The sequence below is a fragment of the Bufo bufo genome, chromosome 6 (assembly GCF_905171765.1).
Source record: "Bufo bufo chromosome 6, aBufBuf1.1, whole genome shotgun sequence".
NCBI classification, from domain to species: domain Eukaryota; kingdom Metazoa; phylum Chordata; class Amphibia; order Anura; family Bufonidae; genus Bufo; species Bufo bufo.
Window position 1 is genome coordinate 392,866,602 of NC_053394.1, and position 12,100 is coordinate 392,878,701.

Consider the following 12,100-nt stretch of genomic DNA (forward strand, 5'->3'; position numbering starts at 1 on the left):
ATAGAAATATACCCAGATTATTCCAGAGCGACGCAGGCAAAAATACGTGAGTTTAGAGAGGTAAAGAGGAGGTTGGCTGCTTCCCAGATACGGGTAAGCTACGGGTAATATATCACGATCAAGTCAGTTTCTTTGGCTCCCCAGAGGATGCAGCTGAGTGGATGGATGCCAAGGGAATAGGATCATGATGTACGCCGTGGGGCACGAGGGGGGGAGGTGGGGGAGATGTTCCATTTCGCCAACCAGCAGGGGGATAAGGGGGAGGGAAAAGGGAGGGATGGAGGAGGGGTAATGGTTGGGATGGTTGTCTTGGTGGGTTTAGTAGTGATGAAAAGCATGAAATTGCAGGTGGGAGGCACACATGAGTAGGATTATTACATGGAATGTACGTGGACTGGGAGATAAGGTCAAGAGGGTTATGGTTTTTGACACTATCACTAGACATCTCCCGGCCATTGTGGGATTAACGGAGACACATAACACAAAGGATAAGACAAACTTACTTATGCGGAAATGGGCTAAGTACCAGTATCATTCATGTTTTTCTACCTACTCATGTGGAGTTAGCGTATATATCCATCATAAAGTAGATTACCACCCACTAGATCAGAAGATTGATGACAGGGGTAGATATGTATTCCTCCACTGCCAGTGGAACGGTATGGTGTGTGTGTTTTAGCTTTTGTGTATATACCCCCACCATTCTCTCTATATGTTTTTCACCGTTTAGTGGAGTTTGTAGACTCCCGAGGTAAATGTCCCATATTGGTAATGGGAGACTTTAACAGCGTCATGAACAGTAAGCTAGATAGATATTCAGCAATATCAAATGATAAATATGACACAAGTCAACCAACACTTCTGAAAAGAACATCTCAGGAACTGCTACTAATATATGTGTGTGGAGGTATCTTTATGATGATAAGCGAGTATACTCATGCTTTAGCCGTGGAAGTAAAATAATGTCAAGAATAGATATGGCACTAGCCAGCCCAAAACTGGTAGACCAGATATTAAAAATGAGGTACGAGGTTAATAGCATTTCTGACCACTCCCCGATTAGCTTGACATTTAAAACAACGGTTAGATTGAAGAGTAGAGAGTTTCGGCTGAATCCGCACTGGTTAAACCTGATAAATAAAGACGAACGTATTAGCGCAGATATAGAGGAGTACTGGCAAATTAATTTAGGATCAACACAAATAGGGTACGTATGGGATGCATTTAAAGCATACCTACGGGGTATTCTCGTTGGCAGAATTAAGGGCCTAAAAAACGAATTTGCCAAAAAGGAGAGAGAGCTGGGGGATAAAATAAAGAAAATAGAGGAGGACCTCCTGGTAAATAACTCCCCTGAAACGGTGGGTCAGTTAGAAGAGGCCAAAACCCTATTAAATAATTATCTGGAGAATAATGCACAACAAAAAGTGTTTTTTTGAGGGGGCCCGATATTTCAGGGAATCTGGGAAGCCAGGGAGACTACTGTCCACTCTTATACAGAACCAAAGGGGGGACGGCAGAATTAAGTGTGTTGAGAGGAGAGATCCAACCAGGGAGAAATTGAGCAGGAATTTGTCAAATACTATAAGGACCTCTACTCCTCGGAGGGAGTGGGGGGGTGTGGGGACATAAGACTCTTTCTGGAGGGTGTATCGCTCCCTAGTCTCTCCGAGGAGGACAGGGAATTGCTGAATGGACCTATAAAACTGGAGGAACTACGGGATACTCTGAAATCTATAAAGGGCAATTCTAGTCCTGGGTTGGATGGTCTTCCCTTTGAGATATATCTATCTATGAATCTATGGATAAGGGTGAACCCCCTGTTTCCCTTTTGGAGGCCGTTATAACTTTGATAGGGAAAAAGAGGAAAGATGAGAGTAAAGTTGACTCGTATCGCCCCATCTCTCTTCTCAACACCGATTTTAAAATATGCGCTAAACTATTAGCAAACCGTCTAAAAAGAGTTATAGGAAAAATAATACACCCAGACCAATCAGGGTTTGTACCAAAAAGTCAGTTTCAAACGAATATTCGACGGGCCCTGCTGAACATCCAGATGAGCAGGGAGGGTGCTCACTCCATCCTGTCATTGGACGTGGAAAAAGCGTTTGACAGGGTGGAGTGGGCATACTTCTAGAAAATAATGCATGAACTGAACTTGGGGGAAAAATTTATTAGATGGGTACAACTACTTTACCATCATTCGAAAGTGAAAATAAAAATTAATGGGGAGATATTTGAGGCAGTAATATTGCAAAGGGGAACCAGGCAGGGGTGCCCACTTTCCCCATTATTGTTTGCTATATTCGTTGAACCGTTGGCATGTAAGGTGCGAGCAGATGATAATATCAGGGGGTTTGGGGGAAGTGGTGCAGCAGATAAAATATGTTTATATGCGGATGATATCCTGTTCTTTTTGGAAGGGGGGGGCGGCAACGGTGCCATACCTGATGGGGATAGTAAACCAGTTTGGCCAAATCTCCGGTTTCAGGGTGAACTGGATGAAATCGGTGCTGCTCCCAATTGGTTATGAAATTAAGCGAACGGATATTAATGTCAAAATACTAAAACCCACAGAACCATTTGAATATCTCAGAATAAAAATTAGTGTGAGGATCCAAGAGTACATAGAACTTAATATTTCCCCTCTGCTTAAAAGGGTTAAAACAAAATAAGCACCTGGCAAAAATTATTAATTCGTCAGGCAGATAGAATTGCCATTATTAAGATGATCCTATTACCGCAGATTCTTTATGTCATATCCCCCTGCCCCGTGTGGATAGGGGATCACTTTTTTAATGTATTGGAAGGATTGATAAATGATCTCATATGGGGGAAAAAAAGGGTTAGGCTGAAACAAAAATGCTTATGGTAAGATGATGTCACGAGGGTGTCAAGAGCCACGCCTGACTCAGTTATACCTGGGGTCAGGAAGTCGCAGCGGGTGGCTGCGCGCTCTATGTAGAAAGAAAGTGCTGTTTTCTTTATGGTAGCTTTCTGGGTTTGCCTTGCAACCCTTTTTGGCTCACTCAGGGATCCGTAGCTCCTTCTCCTCAGCTGTTTCTTGTCCAGCACTCCCAACCTCGTTATATTCCCCTCTCCCACTTCTCTGGTTGCCAGATATAGAGCTTCCTGCCTGGACTTCTATACTGACCCACTGGAGCTGAGTAGCTGTGTTCCCTGGTTGTTGTTCCAAAACGTTACCCTCCGGATCCCTGTTGGGCCTTTGTGGTCTGCTGTTGTCGCCCACCTGGGATTATATGTTTGTCTGTATTGTCTGTCCTCTCCTTGGTGTTTTCCTCTTAGTGTCAGTGGTGCGGACTAGTGATCCCTAGTGGTGCGGACTAGTGCGGACTAGTTCACTACATAGGGCTCATCTTAGGGAAAGCCAGGGTTTAGGCACGTGATCAGCGTACGGGTGAGGAACCCGTCTAGGGACGTCAGGGCAGTCAGGTGCCAGCCGCAAGGTGAGTCAGGGGTCACCACCTTTCCCTCTCCCTTGGACAGGGCCTTCCCATTTCCCTCCCTTTGCGTGACGCCGGTCATTACATTATATCTGGCCCTTATTTTGTGTAGGTAAAAAAATTAAAAAAAAATTCTTTCTACCTACTTAGAATCCAGTATGGATCCAATTGCTGCTTTTTCAAAGGCTTCAAGGCCTGTCTTTGGAGGTGGCAGGATTGAAGGCGTCGGTCCTCCAGCAACAGCAGCAGTTGCAACAGACCGCAAGCCCAGCGGTTGCTACTGGTAACCAGGTTGTTGCGGAACCCAAGGTTGCTCTTCCTGACAGATTTTCTGGGGGAAGGGACAAATTTGTGACATTCCGTGAGGCCTGTAAATTATATTTTAAGCTGCGCCCTTACTCCTCTGGTAATGAAGAACAGCGGGTGGGGGTTGTTATTTCCCTGCTGCAGGGGGACTCACAATCCTGGGCGTTCTCTTTACCCACTGATTCCCAGGCTCTCCGGTCAGTGGATGAATTTTTTGGGGCCTTGGGTCTCATATATGACGACCCTGACCGAGTCGCACTGGCTGAATCAAAATTACGGAGACTCCTACAGGGAGAGCGGCCAGTAGAGGAGTATTGCTCAGAGTTCCGTAGGTGGGCTACGGATACCCAGTGGAACGACCCGGCTCTCAGGAGTCAGTTCTGCTCTGGGTTATCCGAAAGGATTAAGGATGCGCTTGCGCTATATGAGACTCCCTTTTCCCTTGATGCGGTTATGTCCCTTTCTATCCGAATAGATAGACGTCTTAGGGACAGATTGAAAAATCCGGAGCAATTGGTAACCCCTCCCAAGCAGCAGTTAGTCTGTACGGACTTAGACGAGCCTATGCAGCTAGGAGGAACTACTCGTCAGGTCCATCCTCCTGAGGCTCGCCGTAGGAGTGGGGTTTGTTTTTTCTGTGGGGAGAGGGGTCATTTTATTAATGTCTGTCCGTCCTTCCTTCCTCAAAAACAAAAGACCGTCGGAAAACTACTAACCCCAGGCTGTGTGGAGGATGTCAGCCGGGGGGTATATGTTTCCTCCATACGAACATTGCAATTTGTGTTGCCAGCGGTTGTTGTTTTTGGCGTTAAGGCGGAGACTATTTCTTTTTTTCTAGACAGTGGAGCAGGAGTAAATTTGATAGATGCCCATTTTGCCCACACTATGGGTTTGTCTCTCTGTACGCTACAGAGACCTATTCCCATATTCGCTATTGATTCTGCTCCTCTGTCTCAGAGAAACCTCACTCACATTGTCCATAACTTACACCTTCGGGTAGGGGACCACCATAACGAGTTGCTTTCATGTTATGTTCTGGAGGGGCTTCCCACTCCGGTGGTGTTGGGTCTTCCCTGGTTGGTAGCGCACAATCCAGTGGTGGATTGGCAGGCCAGGGAGATATTGGAGTGGAGTGAGCATTGCAGAGAAAATTGCTTAAATAGCAATTGCTTAGTCGCCTCCATAGCTACCCTACCTACATTTGTTTCAGACTTTGAGGACGTTTTTTCTGAAAAGGGTTGTCAGAAGTTACCACCTCACCGTCCTTATGATTGCCCGGTTAACCTGATTCCCAGTGCAAAATTACCCAAGACCAGGTTATATAATCTTTCGGGTCCCGAGAGACAAGCCATGAAAGATTATATCTCCGAGAGCTTGGCTAAGGGACACATCAGACCCTCTTCTTCACCCGGGGCTGCAGGGTTTTTCTTCGTTAAAAAGAAAGATGGGGGCCTGCGTCCTTGCCTAGATTTTCGCGAATTAAACAGGATAACCATTCGAGACCCATACCCTCTTCCTCTCATTCCTGACCTGTTTAATCAGATTGCGGGTGCTAGGTGGTTCTCCAAACTTGATCTTAGGGGGGCCTACAATCTGATTCGTATCAAGGAAGGGGATGAGTGGAAGACAGCTTTTAACACCCCTGAGGGGCATTATGAAAATCTAGTCATGCCTTTCGGTCTGACTAATGCTCCTGCTGTCTTCCAACATTTCGTTAATTACATTTTTAGTCATCTTATCGGCAGGTTTGTGGTGATATACACTGCTCAAAAAAATAAAGGGAACACTTAAACAACACAATGTAACTCCAAGTCAATCACACTTCTGTGAAATCAAATTGTCCACTTAGGAAGCAACACTGAGTGACAATCAATTTCACATGCTGTTGTACAAATGGGATAGACAACAGGTGGAAATTATAGGCAACTAGCAAGACCCCCCCAATAAAGGAGTGGTTCTGCAGGTGGTGACCACAGACCATTACTCAGTTCCTATGCTTCCTGGCTGATGTTTTGGTCCCTTTTGAATGCTGGCAGTGCTTTCACTCTAGTGGTAGCATGAGACGGAGTCTACAACCCACACAAGTGGCTCAGGTAGTGCAGCTTATCCAGGATGGCACATCAATGCGAGCTGTGGCAGGAAGGTTTGCTGTGTCTGTCAGCGTAGTGTCCAGAGCATGGAGGCACTACCAGGAGACAGGCCAGTACATCAGGAAACGTGGAGGAGGCCGTAGGAGGGCAACAACCCGGCAGCAGGACCGCTACCTCTGCCTTTGTGCAAGGAGGAACAGGAGGAGCACTGCAAAAGCCCTGCAAAATGACCTCCAGCAGGCCACAAATATGCATGTGTCTGCTCAAACGGTCAGAAACAGACTCCATGAGGGTGATATGAGGGCCCGACGTCCACAGGTGGGGGTTGTGCTTACAGCCCAACACCGTGCAGGACGTTTGGCATTTGCCAGAGAACACTAAGATTGGCAAATTCGCCACTGGCGCCCTGTGCTCTACACAGATGAAAGCAGGTTCACACTGAGCACATGTGACAGACGTGACAGAGTCTGGAGACGCCGTGGAGAATGTTCTGCTGCCTGCAACATCCTCCAGCATGACCGGTTTGGCATTGGGTCAGTAATGGTGTGGGGTAGCATTTCTTTGGAGGGTCGCACAGCCCTCCATGTGCTCGCCAGAGGTAGCCTGACTGCCATTAGGTACCGAGATGAGATCCTCAGACCCCTTGTGAGACCATATGCTGGTGCGGTTGGCCCTGGGTTCCTCCTAATGCAAGACAATGCTAGACCTCATGTGGCCGGAGTGTATCAACAGTTCCTGATGCTATTGACTGGCCCGCCCGTTCCCCAGACCTGAATCCAATTGAGCACATCTGGGACATCATGTCTCGCTCTATCCACCAACGTCACGTTGCACCACAGACTGTCCAGGAGTTGGCAGATGCTTTAGTCCAGGTCTGGGAGGAGATCCCTCAGGAGACCGTCCGCCACCTCATCAGGAGCATGCACAGGCATTGTAGGGAGGTCATACAAGCACGTGGAGGCCACACACACTACTGAGCCTCATTTTGACTTGTTTTAAGGACATTACATCAAAGTTGGATCAGCCTGTAGTGTGTTTTCCCACTTTAATTTTGAGTGTGACTCCAAATCCAGACCTCCATGGGTTAAAAAATTTGATTTCCATTTTTTAATTTTTGTGTGATTTTGTTGTCAGCACATTCAACTATGTAAAGAACAAAGTATTTCAGAAGAATATTTAATTAATTCAGATCTAGGATGTGTTATTTTTGTGTTCTCTTTATTTTTTTGAGCAGTGTATATAGAAATCAATTTCAGTTAGTGTTAGTTTAGGATTTAGCTCGAATGCACCATCTGCGTACGTGCATTTTGCAACCACTGAGCACCGATTAGTAGTGTCCATTACTGATGGCGTCTGCTCAGTTTTCACCGCTCTTTTTTTTTTGTGCAGAAAATAATTTTAATTTTTTTGCTAATTTTTGTTCTCCTTTTTTTCTCCTAAATCTATTTTCCAATTTATTACAAGCCCCTTCACATGTGAAAGCACCTCATACACACCCCACACTAAATAAAGGTTTACACATTTTACCCCAATAAAATAAAAATGTCCCGTCCGTCCAAACGACTTTACTCAGCTGAAGAGACATATGCAATGCTTGCCTCTGATACGGAGTCGGCCAGTGAGTGAGAAGAGGATGCTACTTTCCTCTACTCCTCTACCCCCTCATCATCATAATCATCAACCGTGGATGAGGGACCTTCTAGAAGGCGCACCAGGTTAGCAGCGGAGACAGCCCCCAGAGTGACCCCATATAGACCCCACTCCATGACGATTATCAGCCCCAAATTCCTGTGTTTGTGGGCAGTTCAGGAATTCAGATAGATTGGCGGGCTTTACTGAAATTGAATTTTTTAAAATCTTTTTCTCTGAAGATTTAATAAATTTCATGGTAACCCAAACAAAATTTATACGCCCATCAATTTATTTCCTAGAACCCCACATTGCCCTATGCTAGACCCCTAGGTTGGATCCCAGTAAATGAAGTAGAGATGATGACCTTTTGGGGGCGATTGCTGCATATGGGCATTGTTAAAAACCAAAGATTACTCAGTATTGGAGTGTGGATGTCTTGTACCACACTCCAATTTACAGTAATACCATGGCCCGTAATAGATTCCAGGCAATCCTGAAATTTTTGCATTACAACGATAATGCACAGTGCCCACCACAAAATGACCCCGCATTTGACCGTCTGTACAAACTTAAGCCCATCCTTCACCACTTCAACGCAAAGTTTTCAGAAGTGTACACCCCCAAACAAAAAAAAATAATGTCTGCGTAGACGAATCCCTATTACTTTTCAAAGGGAGGATAAGATTCCACCAGTACCTGCCCAGCAAGCGGGCAAGGTATGGCATAAAAACGTATAAAATCTGTGAGAGTAGCTCTGGGTACACTCACAAGTTCAGGGTTTACGAAGGGAGGGGCACCCGGATTGAATTCTCAGAATGCCCCCCCGTCCTAGGAGTTAGTGGGAAGATAGTGTGGGACTTATGGCACCCACAGCTGGATAAGTTACCATCTCTACGTGGATAATTACTACACCAGTCTACCACTATTCCAGTCTCTAGCTTCCAGAGGTACTGTGGCGTGCGGCACAGTATGCAAAAATCAGAGAGGCCTCCCTAGATCCCTAGTAGGCCAACCGCTTAGAAAAAGGAGAAAGCTGTGCTCTCCTCAATGAGAACATGTTGGTGGTTAAGTACAAGGACAAGAGGGATGTCCTTTTACTGACCACCATTCACACTAACACCAGCTCCCCTGCTGCTGTACGAGGTACTACAACCACTGTCCCCAAGTCAGACTGCATCCTGGACTACAATAAACACCTTAGGGGTGGGGGGGTTGATCTTTTAGATCAAGTTCTGAAGCCCTACAGTACCACACGAAAAACAAAAGTGTGGTACAAAAAGCTGGCGGTGCACCTCGTACAGATGGCGCTGTACAATGCGTTTGCGCTTTTTAAATCTAGAGGCCATCCAAGAACATTCCTACAGTTTCAAGAAGTGGTGATAAAGGCCCTATTTTTTTCTAACCAAACAATCGAGGGTCCCAGTACTTCTGCAAGTTACGGTACCTGAGTTGTACCAGGGCAACATTTTCCTGGTGAAGTTCCCCAAACAGCGAGAAAGGGAATGACCCAAAAAAAGATGCAGGGTGTGTTCCAAAAGGGGGATAAGGAAAGACCCCATTCACCATTGCGAAACCTACCCTGAAAAACCTGGCCTGTGCATCAAGGATTGTTTCAGAATCTATCACTCATCCATGGAATAATTTCATCCTTCATGTACCCCTGTAATTTTACCACCTTATAACTGATTTTGTCCACAGAGCTTACACAGAGCTTACATATCCACTTTGGTCAAATGTGCCCTTTCAACCCCTTAAAATGTTCGTACGGGGGTGCCCTTTCCAAAATGGGGTCACTTCTTGGCTTTTTTAATTTCAGGGGACCTCAGGAATTTTTTAACATGTGACATGCAGTTTGCCTCTAGAGCCCTGCTGTGCGCCCATACAGCAGGTTACAAGCACATATGGGGTGTTTCCTGAATGGGGAGAAAATGGGGAACACATACTGGGGTGCATTTTCTCCTTTAACCCATTGTGAAAGTGAAAATTTAGGGTCTGGTAGTAATTTTTACTTTTTCACAAATATGTGCTTTGAAATCCTTTCCACCACTTAAAATTGTCATACAGGGGTGTTCTTTCCAAAATGGGGTCACTTCTTGGGATTTTAAATTTCTGGGGACCTCAGGAATTTTTTAACATGCGACATGGCACCTAAAATACATTTCTGCCAATTCAGGCCTGTCAGTAAAATTCATATTTTGTCTGCTGTGCGCCCATACAGCAGGCTACAAGCACATATGGTGTGTTTTCAAAAAGGGGAGAAAATGGGGAATATATACTGGGGTGCATTTTCTCCTTTGACCCCTTGTGAAAATGAAAAATCGGTGTCTGCTAGTAATTTTTCATTTTTACAAATGTGTGCTTTGAAATGCTTTTTCCAGTATTTCTGCCTTCTGTGAGTCACCTGTTTGCTGAAAAGTACCCTTTCCACCACTTAAAATGTTCGTACGGGGGTGTGCGAATTCAGGTCACCAAAATCCATATTTAGCTGTTTGATTCTAGAGCCCTGCTGTGCGCCCATACATCATTTTCTGAGCACATATAGGGTGTTAGTGTATTCGGGGGGAAATGGCGACAAAAATGTGGGGTGCATTTTGTCCTGTTACTCCTTGTGAAAGTGAAAAATGTGGGTGTAAAGCAACTTTTTCTGGAAAAATGTATAAAATTTTCACAGCCAAGCGTTTCCCAATTCTGAGAAACGCCTGATGGGTCAAAATGCTCACTACACACCTTGAAATATTCCTTGAGGGGTGTAGTTTCCGGAATGGGGTCACTTTTTGGGGGTTTCCACTGTAGGGCCACCTCAGGGTGTCTTCATATGAGACATAGCTCCCAATTACCATTCCAGCTAAATCAGCTCTCCAAAAGCCATATGGTGCTCCTTCCATGCTGAAGCATGCTGTGCACCCATACATAAGTTTTTGAGAACACATGAGGTGTTTCTGTAAACTCCAGGTTTAGGGTAATAGATATCTTTTTTTTTGGGCTGTTAACTCTGCTAAAAAAAGTTACATTTTCAAATTTCATTCCCATTGAATTCTCGTGTGGCACCTAAAGGGTTAACAAAGTTTGTAAAATCAGTTTTGAATAGCTTGAGGGGTGTAGTGTCTAAAATGGGGTGATATATGGGTGGTTTCTAATATGTAAGCCCTAGAAAGTGACTTCATAATTGAACTGTCCTGAAAAAATTGGGGTTTGGAAATGTTCTTAATTTTAAGATTTGTTTCTAAACTTCTAAGCCTTCTAACGTCCCGAAAAAATTAAATGTCATTTTCAAAATGATCCAAACATGAAGTAGACATATGGGGAATGTAAAGTAATAACTATTTTTGGAGTTATTACTATCCATTATAAAAAGTAGAGAAATAGAAATTGAAATTTGGAAATTTGGTAATTTTTCAAAAATTTGGGTAATATTGGTATATTTTTATACATAAAATTAATTTTTTTCACTCAATTTTACCACTGTCATGTAGTACAATATGTGATGACAAAACAATGTCAGAATGGCCTGGATAAGTAAAAGCGTTTTAAAGTTATTACCACATAAAGTGACACTGGTCAGATTTGCAAAAATCGGCCTGGGATTTAAGGTTAAAAGTGGCTCAGTAGTGAAGGGGTTAATTCTTTCCCTATTTAAATTCCCTCTCTGTTGTGTTCCCATCCCACTACGTTAGTGACTTGTGTCTACTGTATAATCGCTCTTTGTCAGACTTTGCCCCCACCCAAGTTCCTCCCAATGTCATGTTATACTCTGTCTTCTTCCTTCTTCGTTGTTTTTCCTGCCAATACTTACAGTAAAACGCACTGGGCACTGCTTTCATGTGATTCATCTGAAACGAATTGCATAAGCTTTGTTTTTGTTTGGCGGACCAATTTTTGCTAAATTCTCAATGAATCCGTTTAGTTTAGAATCAATTTGCTCATCTTTTACTCTGAAGGTAATCATTTCAGGGACTCATCATCTAAACCTTTGCTCTTCTAGTGTAATGGATAATGTAGAGATGATATCTTCAGCAGCATGCTATGTTTAGGGACATACAGAAGACAAGGAGGAGTAGCTGGTGGGGAGGGAGCTCTCCAGAGGGATCTGATAAATGATGCTGTAATCTTGTAGTTCACAGGATGTCGGCCACACAGGAGAGACAGCAAGCCTCAGACTGGAGGTCAGACTAGAGGTCACATGACCAGCTATCCATAATCAAAGGTTCAAAATGTATGGATGCATCTGAGCAGCTAGAAAATTGCTGGTGAGTTGACATAATTTGTGCTGATGAAAATAATCCTATACTGCTTTTCCAATAATCAACTTCCAATATTATCAGGGTGTAGCTATAAGGAGTGCAGTCACTAAAAGCCTGAGTGGGCCCAAAGACCCTTGTGCCACATAAGAAGACACTGGTACTATACAAAGTTCATGCAGGTCAAGTTACATCTCTGGCTGGAGGGAAGGGGTAAGGTCAAGAATTTGGCATGGGGAAGGGGATGTAGTTTCAATTTTCGCCTCAGTCAGCACGAAGGGCACATGAGCCTTTAGCTACGCCCCTGAATATTATATTATACTCTACGCAAGTAAGAAGGATGACTTGCATCTACATGTGCTAGAATATA

The 12,100-nt window shown here is 44.4% G+C and overlaps 2 protein-coding genes across 2 annotated transcripts in view; one reads left to right on the forward strand and one right to left on the reverse strand.

Annotated features, from left to right (window-relative positions):
- LOC121003516 (zinc finger protein 208-like) overlaps window positions 1–12,100 on the reverse strand; it is a 2,651,670-nt gene that overhangs the window by 1,706,899 nt on the left and 932,671 nt on the right. The window lies entirely within an intron of this gene.
- Window positions 1–12,100, forward strand: part of LOC121003540 (oocyte zinc finger protein XlCOF22-like) — a 933,287-nt gene that overhangs the window by 803,052 nt on the left and 118,135 nt on the right. The window lies entirely within an intron of this gene.